A 24,122-nucleotide genomic window follows, 5' to 3' on the forward strand; every position below is an offset into this window, starting at 1 on the left:
CACGCCACTAAGATAGAGCTTGGGTTGTGTCATGTGGGATAGATGGAAATTAGATACCGTAATTTCTACTAAGAATGTCAATCTACAAACCCATATATCAAGTTCTGAATAATTTCCCATAACAGGATCTGATGTGATCCTTTACCATATCCTCCAGTTCCTTCTTCAGTATTCTTCCATTCAGCCAGTAACCCTAATCTATTTCAAACTTCTATTTTTAATTTCTGTTGCACTCAATAAGACAAATGTCAATTTGGTATCAAACTGCCTTCATATCTCCTTCTTGGCTGGATGATCCCCAGGGCAGGATTCAATTTAAGGTGCATTTAGATGTCAGGAAGTATGGATCTTAGAAACAGGAATCACAGATACAAGCATGTAAGTATCTGAGAACTCATTAGAGACAATGGGGAGCTAAAGCTTAATTTATTCCTCTAAACCTAGGCCTCTAGTGGAATTTAAAATGCACTAAAATATCTTAAGACAACTGTACAGGACTGGAAGCTGTGAGCCCTTTGGGGAAGAGAACTGTCTTGGTTCAACCACTGCAAACTTAGCAGGAGACTAAAGAAAATCAGTGGGACCAGATGCTATTTGTTGGCGACTGAGCTTGAGCCCTCATGGTCTGAGATGTCATTCCCAAATCTCACACGCTGGCTATCTGCATTTGCCACCATTCATATGGTTCAGCAGGAGGGATTAATGAAGGAATTGATCTGGCATGGAATTAGTGCTGAAACCAATTAACCAGGAGCTCTGGGTATGGCCCAAAGGAACAAGGTTTAAGAAAATTATTTACCCTAGCCATGCTACACAGAGGATCAGGCCAACTGTGCATGAAATAGCTTCCAGGATCAGATCTATCATGAATTGAATATTCACTACAGATTTAATAAAACTGCTTCAGCAGTATAAACTTGGTTGTAAAATACAGAATTTAAATCAGCATTCGGCCCTTGCAATGTTTTATGCATATGATCCACTTACAAACTTTCATTAAGGAAGCTGGGTTAAAGTCATGAGGCATAGTTTTTACAAGCTTTGTCTCCTTCAAATCTTATAAAAATAAATTTAAGTAGCTTACATATCCCTAAATAAGCTGCAACAATAGTATAGCACAGTTAAGTTATTTAGTGTGTTAGAAAAAAGTTTTTTTACTGGTTTTCAGAATGTTAGAGTTTTGCTGGATATATCATTACCACCAAGTTGGTACTGACTTGCAGAGGCTATAAAACAAATAAAGTCATTAAAAATAATTTGAACAAAAGGAGTAACTTGATATCATAATGCCATCCACATTTGGTTAAAATGACTAATTTTAAAGCTCCCTTTCATCTTACTAAACAGATTTCCAGAGTTAAAAAAATGTGATTAATAAATTATCCCCCATAAATCTTATGATAACTATGATAGTCTTTGGAGAATTATGAAGCCACATCTGGAAAAAGTATTTTACTGCCTGTAAAACAGCATGCCATGAATTTTACTAGTTCATATTAGTAAGTGAAATACGGTATATAATTTTGCATTCATCAGTGTGAGTGCAAAACACATAATTTTCTTCTACCCAAAACCATTAGATTTATTTCACAAAGAATCTTTCTTGTAAAGTTTATAAGGAACTTGTTTTCTTTTATTCATATAGAGATATTCTCCCTTATATTGGCTGTAATTTACAAGATGAACTGGAGAGTACCTAACATCAGAACAGAAGTAAGCAAGCAGTAAGAGTAATAGGGTTCATTTGTTATTATTATTACACCAAGGCTAAAATGAGCAAGGCCAAGCCACTGAATAAATGCCAGAGCACTAATCAAGAGAGAAAGCAAAGAAGTTCATTTTCTGCTGTGGAATCCAACAATAGCTATTACATTATTCTTTTTCATTAAGGACATTTTTAAATATATAGATTAGAGTCGCAAGTCATTCAAGATGAGTGGCTGTAATATTTCTGGAATTAAAAACTTGATTAAACTTAAGTATTTCTTAAATAAAATGAGCAATGTTCTTGTAGAGCCAAGTATGTCCCAGGGAAATATAAAACCCTTTTTATTTCCAAGCAGATGTTTGCAATAAGAAATGGATGGTGAGTGAAAGGGAAGAACACCATTAAGCTAAGGTAACCCCTAAAGATTTTTATATAGTTCTGCAATCATAAGCTCCATCAGTGATAAATATCACAATAGTGCTTGTAATGTACCTGGTTTTATTTATGTGTAGATCCTTGAATATGCTTTACCTCAAGTAATATAATTCGCTTAATGACCACAGAAAAGTTATATTTTAATATAAATGAAAGCGACATAATTTTTGTAACCTGAAAAGGTTCTTTCTCTAAAGATACTATAAATCAGGACAATAACATCTGTAAACATGCTTTGTTTTTCTAACAGAAATAAAAAAAAGCTCAGAGAAATGCTTACTAATAAAATGTATGTGGATTAGACCGCTTTATTGCAAACAATACTCTCACAATTTCAGCACAAATTATTTGTGCAACATGTTTCTCAGACTGATAACGTGGATGACATTTTGGTCATAAAACTGCTATTGCAGTAAATATAGCTCTCTTCTGCTCTGGTTTGAAATGGCTGTTATCTCACTGCATTGTTTTGCTTGTTGTAGCTGATTTATTAAATATTCTAAGCTGAATTTGGTTTGTACCTATTGATATTTGCTGACATTTCTGAAAGACTTTATTTTCTTTAGCTTTCCTCAAGCTTTCCTTACTCTCTTCCCTTGATTTTGGCAGAGCTTTATGAGAAAGGCTGGGGCCTTGGCACAGCTGTTGTGATGCTGCTGTAGGAAGGGTTGGATAATTTCAAAACTGTGTGTCCCCAGACAGGGGAAGGTGAGGGTCAGAGGGACATTCAGAGATGTGTTGGGTTTATGTGGCAGGGTCTTGGATGCGGTGGGGCTGCAAGAGAAGCCTCTGCAAGGAGAGGCCAGGGGCTGCCCAGTGCCTGTCACAGCCACTTCCAGCCACCTCCGCAGCAGACTCAATGCACCAGAGCTCAGCCCACCTGGGGAGCTGGTGGTGCCTCTGGGAATCAGTGGTGCTGCTGAGGGAACACATTCAAGAAAGGGTAAATAACACAGGAGGGAGATAGGGGGAGGGAGCAGAACAGAGTGAGAAACAAGAGAGGGTACCACGGTCCAAGAAGGAGGCTCAAAGCTCCAGAGCAATTGTTCTTTGCAGCCCATGGAGAACCCATGCTCTGCAGAGCAGGTTCATCCTGAAGGACTGCAGCTGTTGAGAGGGACTCATGCTGGAGTGGGAAAAAAGCATGAGGGAAAAGGAATGGAAGAGTTATGCATTTACCAACCCTCATCCTCCATCCTTCCTGTGCTGCTGGGAGGGTGCAAATGAGGTTGGATTGTTGGAGTGAAGTTGAATCTGGCAGAGGAGGAGGAAAGGTGCGGGGTTTAGTGTTTGCCTTTTTGATCCTCACTACCAAAGTCTATTTCAATTGACAATAAATTGTTCTTTCCTCCCCCACCACCTCAACTTTCAGTCTGTATTGCCTGTGATGGTAATTAGGAAGAAATCTCCCTATCTTTTTCTTGATCCATGAGTTTTCTCATCCAATTTCCTCCCTGCTCTGTCCCAGTGAGGGGTGGTGGTGACGGGGGCACGTGAGTGAGCAGCTGGGTGGGTGTTAGGCTGTTAGCCAAGGCTGACTCATCACAAAATAGCATAACACTCAAAAATTAGATGCATAAACAGACTGGTACGGTGCAAATCACATGCAACAAGTCCATGCTTTTCAGTTTTATTATTGAGTTATTCCACACTGAATGTGACCCATTTTGAAAGACAACTACAAAACTTGTAAAAGTTCCTCAAACATTTTTCTCTATGAATTTCAGCATATAATTTGCCTTGAATAAATACCAGTGTGAAAGGTTTCTCTGTATCAGCCAGCCTCTTCCCCTTATCATCAAGGTGCACTCTACAAATTCTGTGTCCCATAAGATAGAAAAAACAACTGCACAAACTAGTCAGAAAGCACCAGGGTGTAAAAATTCTCCAGGAGCTATAGGGGAGCACGAAACTTATCCATTGCTCTTTGATACTACTGCAAAAAAGACAACTCTCATTTGGGAGTGTAATAATAGAAGTGTTGCCTCTGAGAGAAAGCAGATTACTATTCCATTCTACTCTGTACCAGGGAGCCCTCAGATGGAGTACTCTGCCCCTTTTCAGCATCACATTTAAAGAAACATGTAGACATATTGGAAGAGTATGAAGATGAGAAAAACCCAGGAGATTAAGAAAACATGACCTCTCTGAAAATTCAAAAAGAACTGCTATTTTTAAAGGGAAGATTGCAGTTGAGTGGAGTGGGACATGAACTGGTGACATGATAAGATCTGTAAAAGACCTAGGATGAGAAAGATCATGATCTTTTTTCCATACCCTTCATAAGCAAGATAAGAATAAATTGAAAATTTTAAAAAAAGGAAATTATAACTAGATAGCAGAAAAACTTTCAAACTAAAATAGAAGCCAAGTTCTTGTAGATGTTTAACTATTAAAATTGTTGAAAGTCCAGAAAACTTGTAATTACCATTGCATGGGAAGAAGACTGCAGTGATTCACGGCACCATTCCAGCCATAAGTTTCAATGGTGCCTAAATTTTTCTATTTGAAAACTGGTGCCAAGTAATATAAGTATGAACTCTCATTTGGAATTTGACTGGGGATAAAATCTGTGGCATTGCCTTATCCTAGAATATCAAGTTCTTTATATCTAATATGCAATGGGTGGATTTATATTAATGATTTACTGAACTGAATGGGTCCTTTTTATACGCAAATTTGTCATTTCAGTTGCTCTTATGATGCACACTCGAGTGCACACCTGAAGCACTTGTAGTCCTCTTGATGCAGGAACTCGAAGCCATTCTCAGAGACACTACTGAAAGTATCCACTTGCGATGTGGATGCCTGATCCTTCAGGATGTAGCTCTCCAAGACTGTGCACTGTGGGACTGGCACCTACAGCTGCCATGAACTCCATTGCTGGTAAAGACACGTGCTGCTAGAGCCCAAATGGACAGCAGTGAAGCAAACTTTGTTCTTCTGTATTTGTGCTGCACAGTGAGGAAAGTGGATGCATCCAATGTCCAGCATTTAATATGAAGTGTTACAAATGTAAGGTCAGTACATCAACCAACAAACAAGTACCAGGACTTACTCAGAAATAACATTCAGTTACACTCAGAAGATGGTTGCTGAATAACCCTATCGACAACCCTACCATAATTCTGTTGTGAGGGTGATTTTATTTTTTGTTTTCACCTAAATGTCTCTTGCAAATCCATTCAAAAACTAAGTCCATGTTTTTTTCTTTCCAAAACTATTATGGAGGAGGAAGTGACCAACTTTTAAAATTTTGTTATATTTTAGTGTAAAAAAACCCATTAATATGAGATATTTGAGAAATTATTATGGTGATATTTGCTTTGGCTTTTTCTAAACAGTTTTAAACTGTATTAATGAATTTTGAAATATTTTAAATATTCCAATGTTTAAATATTCTGGATATTTAAATATATCCAATATTCCTTTTTAACACACCCTTCTCTTTTTACAGGTTAACTTCAGTCATGTGATGCTGTTTCAAGCTGTAATAACGTTGCTTTGTTCTTTCCTTGATCTATCTGCATTTGAGTGAAGCAGCAAATGAATCCATGCATATATGCACTGTCCAGCTTTATGCAGGCGGAGACTTGCAGCAAAGTAAAACCACAGAGAAATGAGTCTGCTGGAAATGATGATTCTCTCAGCACCAGAGCAACATATCTGTTCTTGGCATGGACCACAACATCTTTAAAATATGGAGAAACTGTGTATGGAATGTATGGTTGGTCAATTTACCTAATTGTTTGCCTATTTCTAGTAAATACTAAATTAAACATAATTCAGCAACAAAATTATCTTTAATTTTCTCTCACTTTCTTTTATAATTGCAAAAGAAACTCTCTGCTAGTTGTAATTTATAAATTAATTTCAGGCAACACTGATTATGGAGGGCAAAAATTTAGATTCCCTTCTGAATAACAATTCTTCTTCCAAACACTAAAGTGCAAAACCCCTGTGGGTTGCGCCTGTAACCATGAAAGAAAGATGTGTGCTTCCAGATGGCAAGTCATGTCTGTGGATGGGCTGAATGTCTTTCCTAGTGGTGCTTATACTCACAGAACTGCAGAACAGTTTTAGTGGAAAGAGACCTTTAAAGAACACTTATTCTGCCCCCTCACATGGGCAGAGACATCTTTTTCACTAGATCAGGTTGCTCAGTGGCCTTTCCAACCTTACCTTGAACATATCCAATCAGTCATAGAGTCATTAAGTTTAGAAAAGACCTTTAAGATCATCAAATTCAACTGTCAAACTAACACCACTACCATATTCACCATCAAACCATGTCCTCAGCTGACATATCCACATATTTTTTACAACACTTCCAAGGATGATGACTTTACCACTTCCGTGGGAAGTCTGTTCCAATGGTTTACAATCCTTTCTGTGGAAAAAACCCTCCTATTATCTAATTTAAACTTCCCCAAGTGCAACTTGAGGACATTTCAAACTTGTGGGCAACCTGTTCCACTGTCTCAATATCCTAATTTTAAAAAAATTCTTTTTTATGCTCAGTCTAAATCTAACATCTTTCAGTTTAAAACCATTACCCTTTGTCCGGTCACGACATCCCTTGGTGAAAAATCTCTCTCTTTCTTTCAAGCCCCCTTTATATACTGAAAGGCAACAGTAAGGAGTTCTGTAGAACCTTCTCTTCTCCAGACTGTACAACCCCAACAGTCTCAGCTAGGTCCCTCTCCACTGATTATGGACAATTAATTACTAACTTAAGAGGCTTAGTCAACTCCTGAAGTCTACATAAAATGCTGGACAACAGAATAATTTTAAAATAGTTTCTTCACAGGCTCTTGGAATAACCTTGTTCTACTGTGCTTTAATCCATTTTCTAACATCTCTAATAGAGGCTGCTTCAAGTGTTTTAAAGATATTTGATACCAAGACAGGGAGGGGAATATTCACGATGTCACATAGACGTGACAAACATCCCTGTCAGTGTCAAAGCTACCATGGGAGCTTCACATGATTTCTGATTCCATATTTGCTTTGGAAAACCTGTTCCCAGGATGTAAGGAGTATCAAGGAGGGGCTGTCATCTCCCTGACTTCAAGAAGGAATGAAGATGGAAATCTTTTCTCTGTTTCAGCCAAATCTGTGGAGAAACAAATGATTTATTCAGGGAATCCCTTGACCAAATGTACTTATGATAAGAATTAAGGAAATGGAAGTCTGGTAACTGGAAGAGGTACCACTAGCAAGGACTAAAGCATAAGGGAGCCACAAATCAGAAATGCTGAGAAAACCCACCAGAGAGTACATTAATATTCGCTTCCACCCATGTGCTCTGCTTCCTCTGTGTAATCTTGATGCTTGTGTTATGGACCAGCAAAAGATGTGTTACTGAACTGGAATTGGTAGCCCACTTTTCTTGTAAATCACTGTCCCAGAGTCTATTCTCTATGTTAAGGTCAGCTTGCACAGTCTGACAATGTGCACAATGTTAAACTCCTTTACTCTCCAAAACACATCAGCTCCATCCAAACTATCCATCCAGTGAAACCTTTGGCCTGAGGGGGCTGCTGCACCACTCTGAGAGTTCTTTGACAGAGGAAGTATTGATTGGTCTGAGTGAAAAGGTTGCCAGGAACCAGTCTGACACTTTCTACAGTCGTGACAGTTGACTTCCAGGTCTTAGCAATGTTCCCTGGGATTGTTCACTTTCCTAGTATAAATAAAGCCAGCACATTCTGGGTTAATAAGGAGTGACAAGTAAGACTGCAACTCTATATCCTCAAAAACATCTGTACAAATTCAGAGCATAGTGTTTTGGAGGCCTGGAAGAAAAGGATTTTGTTTATTTTTCCAACACTTGTCTTCCTGAAGAGCAGAATGAACAACCCTCCACTGTAAATCACAGGGCCAGGCTCACTGCAACTAAGAGGACACCTCTTAAACTATCAAAGCGCTCTTAATTTCACAATACTGTTTTTTTCTCCTTCTGTGAGTGAGGACAACTGTCTTCCACAGCAGGTGCTTGGTCTGATATTAAACATGTAACAGGTCATCACATAGTCAGGTCCTGTTGTGAAGTTTTCCATAAGAGCTAAGACAGAGACACTGCAAAATATCAGCACTTCGAATAAACATAGATACATATAAATGTCTCTTATTTGAAAATACACTGTTAACATGGACAACTTTTTTACATCTAGGAAGATTTAAGGGAATTAAGGCTTCTTGTTTGTTTGTTTCTTTTAAGCAACTTCATTTAACTTTTCCTCTGTCTTTTTTGGTTGAAAGCAAGATATAATCATGTTCCTTGTAAAAGATGCATTAAATGACTTACCTCCAGTTTATGTATAATTTAAAGTCACTCTGTATTCTCAGGCTGCAAGGACTTCTGATCTAAATATATTAAATAAAATATTGTTTGGTTTCTGCTGTTGTTCAGCCATAACAAAAGGGTCTAAAAAGCAGGAGACATGACACTGAAAAATATTGATGGTACTGATCCTCTGGTTATTATAAAAAGTTTTCTTGTGTTTAACTTTCCCATCTATTTTCACAGAAAATCATAGTGTGTATCCGGGCTTGTAAAACTCCTAGAACTTGAGACAGCTAGTGCCACTGATTTGATGATGTGTGAGACTCAAACCCTGACATTTTTCTAGGATAGCAAGATGGATAATTTAGGCTTTTTGTTCTCAATTTCCACCATGTTATAAACACAAAAATGATTTGTTTAAATGGTATTGTTACTAAATACACTGCAAATTCTTTCAAAGTGTATTTTTTTTGGAGGAGTCGAGTGGGGCAATTGATTTTGCCAGAAATACCTTTTTAATTTGGAATTTAAAGCACCAAGAACTGTAACGAGTGCATGTTCCACCAGAGGTGGAACTGAAGGGAGAGTCACAGGTCAGCACAGCTACATGGAGCCCAACCACATTAATTCATGCAGGAAAATGTGCTCACCTGTCCCTTCCTCACCTGGAACACCAGAGAGGTGAGTTTACCATTTTATAAACCTACTATTAGTTCAGTGAAAATGTAAGAGAAACCAGTAATTAGAACTACTCAAGAAATAGGAAGTCCAAAAGAATAAACATACCAAATGAAGTCTATAATTCCAGGCTTTCATCTTGATACTGGAATTGTTTCTCTAAACTCACTTTTAGAAAGAATTGCTAGAATTTTTTGTTTTGAATTGACTTCAAGTCTGCGCTAAAACATATGAAGACATGTGCAGATACTACCAGATTGTTTTTTCTGTTCAGAACTTCAGAAGAATCACTTTTATATTAGAACATAAAAGTCTTAGATAGATCTAACCCCTTCAGTGCACCAGAACACCAGCACTTTTCAAGGGAAAGAAATATAAAAAACACTGCATTTTATTTTTCTAGGAATACTAATTATATTTAATAATCCTAATTCATTTTATGAATTATGTTTAGAATATGTATTTATATATTTAATGTATAAAGTGCTAAAACAAACCCTAGATAGATTTGCTGGAAAATATTGGGCAAATTTGCAGAGAAAAAAAAAGTATTTCCTTCTAAATTCCTTACATGGTCTTTGTCTTTTGATGAAGTGTTTCCAGTTGTTTTCACCTTCTTCACATAAGAAAAATAACTTTCTCTCATTTTTTTACTGCCAAGATTTTGATGATGAAAAGAAGCATATTAAGAAAAAGGGTGAGAATGCAGGAAAAAAGGAAGTCTTAAAAATCTGAAGGTGAATATTAACTCAAAGTAGCAAAAGAGAAAGTGCTAATTACCCAACTCAAAACCATGGCCATCTACATTGCCACAATTTACACAAGCCAGAAATTGGGGGTGGCATTAGTGATGCTCAAAGGTGCCTCCTCACAGCTGTGGCCACAAGAAACCTCTCCATGATTGACTGGTGAGCTGGACCTCTCCTGCTTAGCCACAGGGAGTCTTGAGATTCCCCCAGGATCCTGAAGGAAAAGTGGCTCCAGCTGCTTATTACTGACTCCCCAGAATCATTCACCTTTCCTTTTTCAGAGCTCAAAGGCAGAAGATTTATGAAATCCAATCTGATTTTTCTTGGTTTGGTGAAGGGAGGAAACTGGTTAGGCTGGCTAGTCCAGCTGCAGTATCATCACATACAGCCTTAAATGCTATGTCCACAGGTACTACCTCTGCCACATCTATTCTTTCCTAATGAAGCAGCCCAGCTGAGAATATTAATAGCATTATCTTCAGCAACACTAAGTGTAACCTTTATTCTCATTGCTTGGAGGTCTGTCTCACATCTTTCCAAGGCAGAGTAGTCAGAGTTATTCACTGAAAAATAAGGTTCTTTCTCTTCCAGTCTCTAAGGAAATGGCATCCTTTCCTCCTGTGTAAGGAGGAACGGTGACAGTGATCTGTATGTTTGCAAACTCATTAAAGGCTTCATCTGAAACTGAATGTGGCAAAATTTCCAGCTGGCACAGAACGTAGGTGCCACCTTCCTGGCATTAGACAGAGCACGGGAGCCTCAGATTAATGATATAAATCCTCCAGTGACATTTAGTTCGATCCAGAGCTGAATTAGTCTTTGATTTTGATTTTTGAATCATTTTCAGCTACAAAAAAAAATTAAACTTGTCCATCAAGACACACTAGTTCACAACAGTGATCTGGGGCAAAGATCCTGACAGACCAGAATGAAAAATTTAAATCTAGTCTCAAAGTTTTCCTCATATAGTCTTCTCACCAAGAAGGCTATAATCATGTGAATATCCTTCTTTGTTTCTAAACCCCACATCATCCCTGTTTCCCAGTCTATGACCTCAAATAGACATTTATTGCTACAAAAAGAGAAGTACCAGAGGCTTAATGAACTCCAGCGAGGACCTTTCTGTTTGGGATGGGTAACTTACAAACACTGCAAAAACAAAGGACAAATTGAAACTGTAAATAAATAAACAAACAGATGGACTGTTAGTGCAAAAACATTGGAAAACACTGTTATTTAATGCAGAAAGTCCAAAAAAGTGTAACACTGAGATAGGATTATAAAGTAATTTCCAGATTTGACTGGCAGATGTTTAACCATACAACATGTTCTTACCATCAAAGGGTAAAATTTCCATTACATCAGTAAGGAAATGTTTTAATGTCTATCCTGAAATAGAAAAATTAGCATGACAACCCTCCTGACAGCTGACAAATAAGGATTTGGACAGGAACCATCAGCCCAATAACCATGAGCTACTGAAGCTAAGAGGTAAGCTGAATCTCTCTCCTTTTCTTCACTTATGAGAAATGTACTTCCTTGTCAGACACAGAGACAAATCTTCAAAATCCACTTATCCCATTACCATGAGAAAACACATAAGAACAAAGGGGAATGTGAGATGCCAAGAGTGTTCTGCATTTTATTTCTCTAAAATTCTGTATGGTAAAACTCATTTATTCACCATGATTATGCAAATTTTGTCACAGGTGAAGGGTTTTGCCTGGTTTCAATAACACTGGTTGTCTTAATGAGGTATGTTCTGAAGGTGTTTCAGACTTCACTTTTCTCACTATTCATTGCTCAGTGTTGCATCAGGTTTATTCTCCTGTCCTGTCCTGTCCTGTCCTCTCCTCCTTTAAAAAAAAAAAAAAAAAAAAAAAAAAAGAAATTCAGCTCCATGTCTGTGGATAGTTGACAAATCAGCACATGTTTTTGTTCCCAGGAGAGAAAGGAATGTGTTTATTCTAAGTTTTCTTCTTCGTTTTTAAAAAAAAACTCCTCTCTGTTTAGACTGTTTTGATGAAATCACACTCCTAAATATCTGACCGCTTAGTTTCTTAACTTATCTTTTGCTTTGGATGTATACTGTGTTCTGGATGGGTTTAAATGTTGTTTGGAAATATTAATCAGTGTCTGATGAGTCTGTGTGCAATCATGTCACATGAAGAGGTAAATACATCTCTTAGGAGCAGAATTCTTTTATGGATGGAGAAATGTACTGGACGTTAAAACCAAAGTTGGTTTGAATAAAATGAAAACTGACATTTCCTTTAATTTCAAACTTTTTCGTGTTTCTGATTTTCCATTTTTATGAGGGCCTTTTTCTTTTTTTTCTCCCCTGAATTTCCTGGTTTTGGTTTCAAAATAGAAATAGCAGATTAAAAGTGACAAGGCTGTTTTCAAGATTTCCAGTATCAATGGAGGCCAAACCAATTTTCCATTTTGCATGTTCTCAACAATGTTGAAATTTGACTTTCAGTTTGATTAAGCATCTGAATAATTATGCATTAATATTCTGCTTACAACAAACACTCTTCCTTCACCCTCAGGTTGAAATTAGCATCCTTGCTTCAGAAATTGTCTAATCTTTGATTGGAGTCTTTACATAAAATTGAAGCTTATTTGTATGAATAAAGCAATAAGGGATTAATGTTTTTGTGATCAGAGATGATCAGCACAGGGTGAGGTGTTAATCCACCACTAGAGGGCATCCACATGGGAAGGAATACGATCCTAATGAGGTTGCGATAGAAGAATTAATAACAATTATTAAATGAGGTCAGCAGATGTCAAACAAAGCACGTTCACTACTTCCTGCCAAATTCTACATGTGTAGAAAATTAAAACAATGCCTCAGAATTAAACAATCTTAAAACAAATTCTCAATCCCATAGTCAGGTTTTACGTAGGAAATAATCTCTGGATCTCCAGAACCCAAAATCCTTGTGTTTTTAGCCACTACAGCTTCAAGAAGGCTCCTATTGATATTCTTCTGAATAAGAACTGACAGAATATTGATCAGCTCACAGATCAAATGATCACTCAACTCACAGACATGTCTGCAACTACAAGATAAATGGACTTTTAATTTTAGGCCCCAGACAATGCATTATAAGGCTGCTAGGATGTTGACAGAACTCTTTGTAAAAAAGAAAAAAGCAAAATGTGGGGAAAATTATTTTCAACATATCACACAGCTGAAAGTAATAGCTTTTAACGCTTGGTATTCCATAAACTGTGTGTTTAAGAGACTGGGGAAGGAACGAAAGGGCAAGGGGTTTGTGCCCAGAATGCCAGTTTTCAAAAAATAATTTTGAGGAGAGCATCAGTTACCTCAATATCATGAAATCTGAAGACTTTTGAAAACTTCTGATCTCTAAGGAATTTCAGGAAGAAGCAGTCCCAGGATTGTTAGATTTTCTACTTTTTGAAGAGTGTGTCTCAGTAGGAGGACGAGACGTCAAGAAACTGTGCTATATTTCTTACTAGATTCTGTCTACTGCATATCCTGCTCCCAGGAATGTTACTATTTTGGAACATTTGGCAAATGGTTTTGTATTTGCATGGTTGCATTCTGTAAGCACTAAGAAACAATTTGTGAATCTCCCATTGACTGGGCAGTCACCATTGCTGTCAATATTCTCAGTAAAGAGATGTTAACGTGCATGTGATGTCTGGACTATTTGCCCTTTTTTATCCTACATAATCAGCAGATGATGAGGTGTTAAGCTGAAAACAACACTCAAACCCATTCTATGTATATTGTTTATGATCTGCTTATATTCTCTTTATTTTACAAATGAGTTCTAATCTTTGAGCTATTTATGAAACTTCTTTTGGGAGTCAGGGCTTTCAAATCTGAATTGTGCTTTAAGGAAGGGGATTTAACTTCAGGCCAATGGTGTACCAGAGGCAGAAAGGAGTTATTGGTGTTTTAAAGAATGCCAAATAACCCTTAGTTGTTAAACTAACGGTACATAACTTTGCAGAAGATTGCAAGTAAACTTGCAGTCAGAGATAAAGAATGAATGATCCTCTTCTGTTCTGTAAATGAAAAATTTTATATTACTGCACAAATTCTTCCTAGCAGCCAAGTCTGATGATATGTCTTAGAAGAATTAGTTTAACTGATGTGGAATCACTATAACCTCAAGGCTTCGATAATTGTTTAAAGATTTAAGTTTCACAGTTGCTTTCGTAAGCCAGAATAGTTAGCGTCCAGGTTTGTGGCTGAGTTGTGAAAGTTAACAGAACACTGTCAGAACTCACTTTGAAATATTAAATTAAAGTCATGGGACTGGCAATGAAGATTTTTAAGCAGGATGCAAAATTTTACCTGTCACAGTTTAACTAGTGAGGAAACCTGCAGGCTCTATAGGAAATATATTTCAACTGAAACACAAATTTCTTCTGGTCTGAGTGTGTTGGAACAGACATATTCCCAGCAAGATTAGAAATGGACACAGATGCTAACTGTGATAAACTTGGGAAAATAAATACCCACTAGAAAGAAAGCTTGAAGTAAACACAGGTTTTTGCATGACAACATATATGCTTGAAGACACAGCATCTATGGACTAAGGAACACACCTGTGTGCTTTAATTTGGTACCATTGAAATGGCTTTTTTTAAAATGAAGTATGGCTTCGTCCAGAAGGTTCTCTTGTCTCAAACAGTAACTCTGAGATGTAATTAACCATGAATAACCGAGAAGTCACTTTGTCAGTCTCCTGTTTGAGTGAGAAAGCAGGCCCACACTAATAATCATCTTCCTGTACCAGTAAACATAATTCTGTCAATTAACTGAGCTGGTACCAGTTAAATGAGTCTATTGCTACGATTTTTTTCTTTGACTGCTAAGTTTCAACGTTAAAGGCTAAACTGTCCCAAGCTCCAAAGGGTGGAATCCACTACTGAGAGCAGAGGAAATTCTGTGGCAGTACAATACTTCTTCCCTCCACCCAGATGGACCAAACTTTAGGATTCAGATTGTCAGACTTTTGATGAGCTTAGGGCCAAGTGAGGTGTGTCATTAGTCAGCAGAGGGAACACAACTGAATATCTTCAGCCAAGTATCTGTTTCAAACAGCTAAAGTTAGATGAGAGAAACCTCAGCCTCAGACTTTTGCCAGGTACAGTAAAAAAAAAAAAAAAAATAGTTCCTTAGTCAGATTTTTTCTGAAGCCTAAAAAGATAGGATGTGAAATCTGTTTTTAAATCTAAACCAGTTTATATTAAAAAAAAAAAAAAAAGCTCTGTATTGAGATACTATGAAGTTAGTTTGTGTCTGAAATGAAATAAAACAAACACTGTAAGTTTCTTACAATGGTGTTCACATTCCATGTTAAGTTCTACAAGCCCTAAGCCAGATGGTGAGGCCTTTCACAGTCAGATATGCCACACATCAAGATGAGGAAAATGTTTTAATTTTCAACAGACAGAGCTGACGACAAAGAAATAAACTACTGTAACAGTTGCTTTATAGGTCTGATGTTTTGAGGAGGCACAAGAACTACCAGATCTAACAAACCTTAAAGTTGTTTCACTACTGGGACATTTCATCTGAGATAATGAAGAACTGATTCAAAAGAGACAAAAAGAACCAGGAAAAAAAAGGAAAAGGAAATAAAAACCTTCTCCACAACCTTTTCCCACTTTCAGAACCAAACTGCAACCAAATATTTTTGAAGTTCTGGAGCAAGTAGAAAGAGAGTTATTATGACAATAGTAATTGCCATCAAGGTCTGAAACTGTAACACCGCAAAAATGATGTTTCTGGCCAGCACCTGAAAGGTAAGTGCCAGAAATCTCACATGAAATGCTGGTTTTCAGGAGACTGCCAGTTCAAACTGGAAATTTGAGAGGTTCAGATAATTTCAACAAACATTCAGACTTCTGGATGGTTGTCTGAACAGAACTTGTTGTCTGAACAGAACTTGCAGTCTGAACCTTTCCATTCAACTTTCAGAATAGAAAATCCCATTTATTGGCTGTAGATAATAGCATTATCTAGGTGTTGTTATCAGAAGGGTATAGTACTCAAAGAAGAACAGTTAGTCAGGAACATCTGAGATTTATCTTATTTTTTCTCCCACTTATAGTCTCAGTACTTCGCATAATGTCTGGATTTGGAAGACTTTTTATATATATAATTTGTTTATAAGAAGCAGGATTTTAAGACAAAGACTTTAGTGAGCTGTGAAAACACAATTAATTTGTTAACCATGCTGACAACAAGAACTTTGGTTTTTATGGTCATGCATGCTACCTGCAGTCTGATATACATTAACATTTGATTTTAGTTTCAGATTTGTCCCAATAGTACTTTCTTTTTCCTTTCAGTTGATGGAAATCCCTGAAATGAAGAGCTCAGGCAGGTTTCTTCTGCATAAAATAACATCGGTTTTTTGGACTCTCAGAGCCTCTGTTAAACTACCAACCTCCATTATATCACAACTTCAGATTTGTTTAAACAAGTTTCCACCTGCACAACAACCCCTTTTACTGCCAGTGAAACACACTCTTCCCCAAGGAGCCCAGTATTATAAATCACCAAAGTGCACATGCTGCTGCTGCCAGCATGAGAGGGGTCTGGCATGATGAATCTGAGGAGTAATGAGGGGCATGGAATGGCCCACACACGTAAGAAAAGGAGAAAGCAGAACACAGCCTTAGAGTGTAGAAAGCAGGGTATCTAAAGGTTTTAAACACAGTATATTGGATTCAGATATGTGGCTTTTATCTATGAGCTGTGACCGTGATGAGAGCAATCAGTCTCCAAACAAAGACAGAGAGCCTAGGATGCATGTGTTCATACACCTGTGCATTATGAAGCAAGAATAAACTGTAACATCAGACTGCTCTGTGTGCATTTCATCGTAACAACAAGATACGATCTTCAAATGGCTGGACAAAAACTCTACTGAATTGAGTAGACTAGAATCTGTGAGCCCATCCTGCCCAAGCTGCACATTTTCATCACTTGCCCAGTTTACTAATTTTTTTCTCAATAAGGTCTCAGGAGCTAGGTTCAAATACGAAAAAAAAAGCAGTTCCCAGCTGCAGTTCCCATCGGTAACAGTAAATTGCTTTCTGTTGCAAGAAACTGTAGCGCCTGTAGTCTCCATTTCCCCCTGCCTCCTTCACTGTTCTGAAGGAAACTGGTGGTCTTACAGCATCCTGGGGGTGGTCTGCAGACCTCCTCTTAGTTGCAGTTGCTCTGGTTCCTGTCTATGCTCCAATCCATTCATACCCAGTTCAATGCCACCCACAGTGAACAGTTGCATGTGAATATCAGAAAATCCTCTGAAAGATGCCAGCTCTATCTTCCTTTGATGTGCCATATTAGGTCCTAATGGGCCAAATTCTTCCCTTGCACACATGCAGCTCCTGCTGGCTTCAGCTGAGGCTGCAGATTCACAACACACAGTTTTATGCTAAACTGAGACTAACCACAGTTTCTGAAGTATCTCAGAACAGAGCTCCCTCCAGTACAGGGACTCATGTTCTTCAGTGCCTCAGCTATACCCATTGCTGGAATCTTTGTCCCCAGAAGAGGTCCATATCCATGTGTAAACATATTTTCATGGGTACACTATTGCAAAAGACTAGTTATGTCAAATACTTCTCAATGCCTGGGGATTTTTCTGTACTCTGTTTACAAATCATACATGTAGACACAAGCCTTTTCTAAATAAACTAGCCTGGACACCTACTAGAAATGTAGCTAGAAATGTAGGAAGAGATTCAAGATGCAAAGCTCACAAGAAGACTGGGTAAAGATTCATTGAATTGATCCATACTATGTTCTGTATTGGGATAGTTGCACTCCTAGCACTACCTAATGAGGTAAAGATAAATCAGCTTCAACAAGTGGTATGAATTGCAGACATAGTACAGATCTCAGCAGAGCCATCCCTCAGTGATTGTTAAGCTTATGAAGTTATTTGCAGGATTGAATCTTAATTATACCAGAGCTGTTCCACTCCTCCATGCACCATATGTGGAGATGGCAAAGCCAGGTTAACAGAACATGACATCCACATGCCTGTGGATTTTTTGTTCATTTTTTAATAACTGACATATATTTTATGGTAGGATTACAGTGATGAGCTGGGTGCAGTTCTGAAAGCAATCAGAAGCAGTTATTTACATATACTTTAGAAAAAAGCACCATATGTTGAACCCAAGGCTGTTTATAAAGTACACAGGGTAGCAGGAATACTTCAGAACAATCCTTTCTATAACTTCTCAAGTATTTTTGAAAAACACATAAATATTCAACAGTCAATACTGACCTGAAAGTTTCTTGTGTTTTGTGCACACATGCTGTACATTTTGCCAAGTATATTGGCACAGGATTATCCCGACAGAAGGGGCTATATTGAATTTTATATAGCAGACACTTACAGAATTTTTACCCACATCACTCATTCTATAACAGCCTGCAATTAATTTGTTGCAGAAGAATAATGGATTATTCATACATGAGTGGTAAATTTAATACAGGCTGGAAAATCTGGTGGAAAAATTAGGATTGGGCTATTCTCAGCTAGTTCAGGCAGTGGTGCTTTGATAAGATAAAGCAAGGCAAGACAAATTAAGACAATATAAAGCAAGGATAAGCAAGGTGTAAAACTAGGTGGAGCGTGGTGGTTTGCAAAATCCCTTATCTCACTCCTGGTAGGGAGGGGTTATTGTGCTACCATCATTGAATTTCTCTGTTTGTATTACTGTATTCAGATTATCGGCTCTGATAACATTTTCTCAGATGAAATAGAGGCATTAGTAGTCCAGTGCAAGATAAATGGGGGGATTAATTGCTTTGTAGCTCCTTGCTCTTTCCTTCCGTGTCTTTATTTTCTTCCCTGACCTCATGAGTTCTCCCTTTTGCAAGGTCACGTAATTCTGCAGAGCCTGTGAAGTGTGCAGCTTCCCCAGCACGCTGATTGCCTTGGCATTTGTCCCTCAGAGTCATAAGGCCTAAAGCTGTGACAGTCCAACAGGCATTTTACTTTGCCATGTTTTCTGGCAACAGGGTGGAAGAGGAATTCTGCCAAAACCATCAGTGAAATGAATTGACTTCATAGAGCTGGTTATTTTAGATTTCATTGAAATTAAGGACAGAAGAAAGACAAGGAAAAACTGTTTCATCTGGACCTTCTGTTTGTCCCAAAACATTAAATATTTGCAACCACAATCCAAGAATATGTTCGCCTAAGAATTGTTCCACTTAATATTTAAATCCCAAGTCCATTGTCTAGCCTCAAACAGGGGCTCAAAAAGGGACATAAGAGGGGGACAAATGGAAGGTGACAGGGAGACTTAACTGCTCTCCTTCTAATGCAGCCAAACACGTATTTTTCACAACAAGAGTGGTGCATGGGCACTGCATCAATCTGGTTCTCACCTTCCCACCAGGTCTACTTTTGAGACAGTTCCCAGTCTGTGCTAAAGCCTGAACTTTCCTGTCTCGAGTGCAGGACTTTGCACTTCTCTTTGTTGTACTTCAGGAGTTTTCTCCTGAAAGTTTGCCCTGTCCTCAAGTTAACCCAGTTCCCTCTGAACTGAATCTCTGCTACTCAGTTTTCCCCTGACTTCCCCTCATTTATTATAATCCTCAAATTCCCTGAAGGTATGTTCTGACTCATTATCTTATTAAGGAGTAGCAAACATTGCAGCAATGTTCATGGCACAAAAGGTAAGGGATGAACAGAGGACTTCAGATTCTGAGATTCCCACGTCAGGAAGACACATTCCACAATGTTCAGCCAGATCTTCTTCCCCCTTTGCACACAGGCTGTGAGCCATCTCCTGTCTTTTCTTACAGATAGGCCAGTGTGAGTAAGTCATTCCAATATTTAATCATTCTCACTGCTAGGAAATTCTAACTCATTAAAGTTTTTCTAAGGAATTTTTTCTGCCCTTTTGCAACTGTTTCAGATTTCAGTCTAAAGCCTTAATACAGTATTAGCCGAATTGATACGGGAAAACACCCTCAGATACAGACTTTTACGATTTTTTTTCCCACATTTTTGAAATTGAAATTTGAAATATTTTATTGGTCCACAGAGGGGAAAGAAATTTTTGAAAATGTTGCATATGTTTTCTCACTTTATTTGTAATGTTTGAAATTTTTCATTTAAGAAAAATTTAGATCCATTCCACTGTGTGTCCTTTAGACTATACCTAGACAGCCAGAAACTGTTTTTCAACTGTGTTTTACAGACCTATATGATTTTCAAACAGTGATAATTGCACACAATGAAATTTCCTGAGTCTGATACACATGAGAGATGGCAGATGTGAAATCTTTGGAAATTATTTCAATAAGTTAAGTTAACAAGTTCTCAGCCTACTCTAGACCTCATATATTGCTTCTCAAAAGCTCTTGGTTTCAGAGTTGTGGAGCATGGTGTGGTGCTAATAAAAGCCAACTCAATATTTCTGTCTCTTCCTACAAAGAAATGTGGTTGTAGTGAGTTTAAAAACCACATTAGTGAAAATTTGCTTGCATACTAACTTAAGAAACAGAAATTATGACCTGTTTGAAGTACTGCTGTTAAATTCTTGGTTTTTCTTTCTTCCAGTATTTATTTTCCATGTATTTTTCACTACATCTGGAATTGGTACTAATCTTTGATGAGAAAGTCAGAAAAGTGAGAAGGTAGGAGTGGTAAAACACTGCAATATAGATTTCCCATATATGTTCCAGCTGCTCTGTACTTTTCTGGTGACACACAGCAGCCTTAAATTAGTTAATCTAGTTTTATAGCTGTCTTGTATCACTGGGGTAACATAAAACCACTGGACCATATTGCGGAACCTGGTTCTGTGACTATGCTTTTGGCCAGCTTTCACTTTTATTTTTACCTGCGTCATTCAGCAAAAATAATTCATTTGACATCAGTGGAGTAGTACCTTGTACATGCATGAGGGTGTTAGAGCATGCCTCTGAGAAGAAAATGCTTGCATTTGTAGCTTTAGAATGAGACTTGAGAGCTCTGCATGCAGTTCCTTGTTATCACAACCTTTTTGTGAGAACTTCTGCAAGACATCATTTTCCTGATCATGACATGTAAAATGACTGTGGAATTTTCTTCTTTCATCCTTTGTATGTCCCATTTACTTGCGTTAAATACTGACATACAGCAACTGCTTTCTGGCATGTCTCTGAAAAAGCACAACACTGCCCTAATTTATGATGAATTTTTGAGGGGGAAAAAAAAGGTTAACTTTCCTTAATTCATGCCTAATGGTGCTGTAGATGAGACACAGAGAAGCTCACATGCACTCTCTTTTTCCTGGTTACTGTGTTGAACAGTCTGACTAAAGCTGTTCTTGTTTCCTCCAACATGCTGGTAGCATTTTCTATTCTACCAGCCAAAGAAACTGAGCCTCTGATAGAATCCTGGAAATGCTCAACACCTGTTTTTTTTTTCCCAAAATATTTTCAAGGTGTTGCATGGTGCTGAAAAGTAAATTTTGAAAATTGTTTTTCCCCCCAATGCTAAAACTCATCCATTCCCAACAAAAACATTGCTCATGTCTCAGGCACTCTCTGCCTTACAGGCTATTTTATGAAGAAAAAAAAGCAGGAGGCAACACTCCGCATAATTCCTCACAGTCCCCTGCCAGCACCTACCTCATCAGTGGAGTTAAGTCTGAGAGGTATTGTTAAATCCTTATTTCATCCTTTTGAGACTTGGATCCAATTTAGTCTCCCATTGCATGTGCTTCCAGGTCTACTGGGATTGCTTCAAGATCAATTTAAAAAAAGAAAAAAAGAAAATGAGAAGAGGCAAGAAAATATCCCCAAAACCCCCTTACTAATGTGGGAGGTCTCAGATTTCCAGTAGGGCTCTCTCATTCGGACACACATTTTGGCAGTTTGCCATCACTAAAGTACAACATGGACTCCTGAGCTGTGTTTCCCAGTGACTCACTGTCACTCTGTGCTTGAGAAAGGGTGATTGTTAGAATAGGCAGTGTGAGTTCAAGTCTACGTCTACCGTAGAATGACAAGATGCTTTCCTCTCCCCTGACCTGTTTGGGTGTGCCCATGTGTGTGAGGAAAGGTGGAGAGCTGCCTTGGTCTCTCATCTGTTTAGAAAGTGCTGCTCTTGCTGGCCAGGTGGGCAGATATTTCTTTCCAAAATTTCCAGTTGCACTCTATGCATTCAGCCAGGTATGAGTCTAAGTCATGTACATAACGTTTCCATTCATTTGTCGTCACCCCTCTCTGAAACTACTCATTTAAGAATCATATTTTTGATTGATTGCACCAGCTCTGCTTGCCTAGCTCTCTTTTTTAAAATGTTCCACCTTGTTCCTTGTTTATTCCCAATTCACCTATGAACTGACTCACCTGTTGTATGCTGAAAAGTCTGAGTTGATGATGAATACCAGTTCTGTAAAGTTGTTCAGAAGAGGCAAATTACATGGCCATTATAAGCCACTTGCATGAAAATCCTTGGGTAAACATCATGTAAGTCAATGAACAGAGCTCCAAGTTGGCACATTTTCCTTTTAGGTAATGGATAACCCTGCATACAACTACTAGAGTGTTCCCTCTGAACTAATAATGAGGAGGAAGCAAAGATCATATTTGGATTTAGTACAGCCAAGTGTGAGGGCAAGAGTTTTATTAAAGGAGTTCAAACAAAAGGGCAGGCATGACCAAGATGTTATGCCTAAGGATTTAAATTTAGTTTCCTGTATAAGTATGCAACGTCTGCCAAGAGGCAAATTGTTTCCAGGGTAACACTTGAAAAGAGTGATCATATATCCCTTAGAGCCAGGCTGTTGAACATTTGTAGAGCAGGACTCCACCATGACTTTGTGCTTCAAGTTTTATGCAGGAACTGAAGTTGTACCGGGGGATATGTCATTCACAGAACTTTTTCTTTTCCCTGTCGTTTCCCAGAAGGGCCACCAGCAAAGGATTTCCACCTGGAAGTCTATTGTTGTGGATACTGCTGAGTGAAAATACAAATGACTGTATAAGAGCACCAAGGCTTGAATTTTCAGGGGAGACTGGTGGAATTAGGCATCCAGTTCCCATTCAACTGTCTTAGAATTTGCATATTTTCTGTCCAAGGTTTTTTGGAAATCCCAGGCTAACACTAAGAGTCCACGGCACTGTGAAATGGCTGAAAGACTGATCATTCCGTGCATCTAATGTCTAATCACTGAAACTGTGACTGATTCTTATACAATAATAAGTACAATAAACATTGTATCACTACATTATTTTTGAAGCAAATGTGGACATGTTCATCTGGAGGGTGGCTCAGAGGAGTCCTGATGGTGACTAGTTTAATTTCTAAGGCATCCTGCTCTTCAATTTGAAAATATTGTACTGACAACTTCATGTTCATTTACTGGAAAAAAGGAAAATAAATGCTAAAATATCTTTGCTCTCAAAGTGTATCCTACATTTTATCTGGGGTCAGGTTTCTGGTATCTGAGGTAGCTGAGATAATTTCCTGATTTTTTTTTTTTTTTCATTTTTTGATAGTTTAAAAAATTAAAAAAAAAATTAAGGAATTTGAAGTCACTTTATGCTTACTTGATTAGAGAAATTTCCTTTTTTTTTGTTAAATGCAAAGGTACATGGAGCTAACTTAATCTAATATTCTGCTCATACCTTTTTTTTTTTTGATAAAAATAAAACCATTTATGAAAAGCAAACATAATTTTGAATAAAAAACCATTCCCTCTGAAAATCTCAACATTAAGTCTTTGAATCAAAAACCAAAACAATTCATTCTCCAGAACTGGCATCAATTAGGAAATTTTTTGGTTTATCAAATTGAAAAAAAAAGTGGTATTCTATTTTATTGATCTGGAACTGTTTAAAGAATTATACAAGCTGAGTGGAAAAGTTAGAATATAAAAAAAGGAAAGTGACAGGGCATTGTACTGTGTTGCAGATGTCCTGTTGTAAATACACCAATATCAGTTTTCAGGGTTGCATTTTTCTTCTGTTAATGCAGAATCATTTCTCTCTTGGGTGGCTGGGAGACCAGTGAGCAATTTCTAAATGTCAACTCATGCTTTTCTGCTCAGTGAAGCATACTGATTTCTGCCTTGCAAGGTTGATTTAGACTTTATTGAGAGAAACTTTTGTTTTGAACCAAAGCTAAGAAGTTTGGCTTCCTTCTGCTCAAAGCTGAAATACCCAAGATCACGCTCTCCTGTAAATAGGAGGTAACTTCTGCTCTGGAGAGCAAAAGTGTTTAAAGAACATAGTTGGCTT

General features: G+C 37.8%; 1 long non-coding RNA gene across 3 annotated transcripts in view; it reads right to left on the reverse strand.

The window, feature by feature from the left end:
- The window catches only part of LOC116442023, a 56,346-nt gene extending 34,019 nt beyond the window's left edge, over nt 1-22,327 (reverse strand). For 2 of the 3 annotated variants that reach the window (XR_004239348.1, XR_004239350.1), the window contains exons 1-2: nt 22,230-22,327; nt 21,507-21,618 (exon numbers count right to left, since the gene is read on the reverse strand). This is a non-coding gene — a long non-coding RNA (uncharacterized LOC116442023). Of the gene's footprint in view, nt 1-11,530; nt 11,716-21,506; nt 21,619-22,229 lie in introns of those variants that run through there. The other variant, XR_004239349.1, reaches the window with a different exon arrangement.
- Between the last annotated feature and the right edge of the window lie 1,795 nt (nt 22,328-24,122).

The sequence above is a fragment of the Corvus moneduloides genome, chromosome 3 (assembly GCF_009650955.1).
Source record: "Corvus moneduloides isolate bCorMon1 chromosome 3, bCorMon1.pri, whole genome shotgun sequence".
NCBI lineage: Eukaryota > Metazoa > Chordata > Aves > Passeriformes > Corvidae > Corvus > Corvus moneduloides.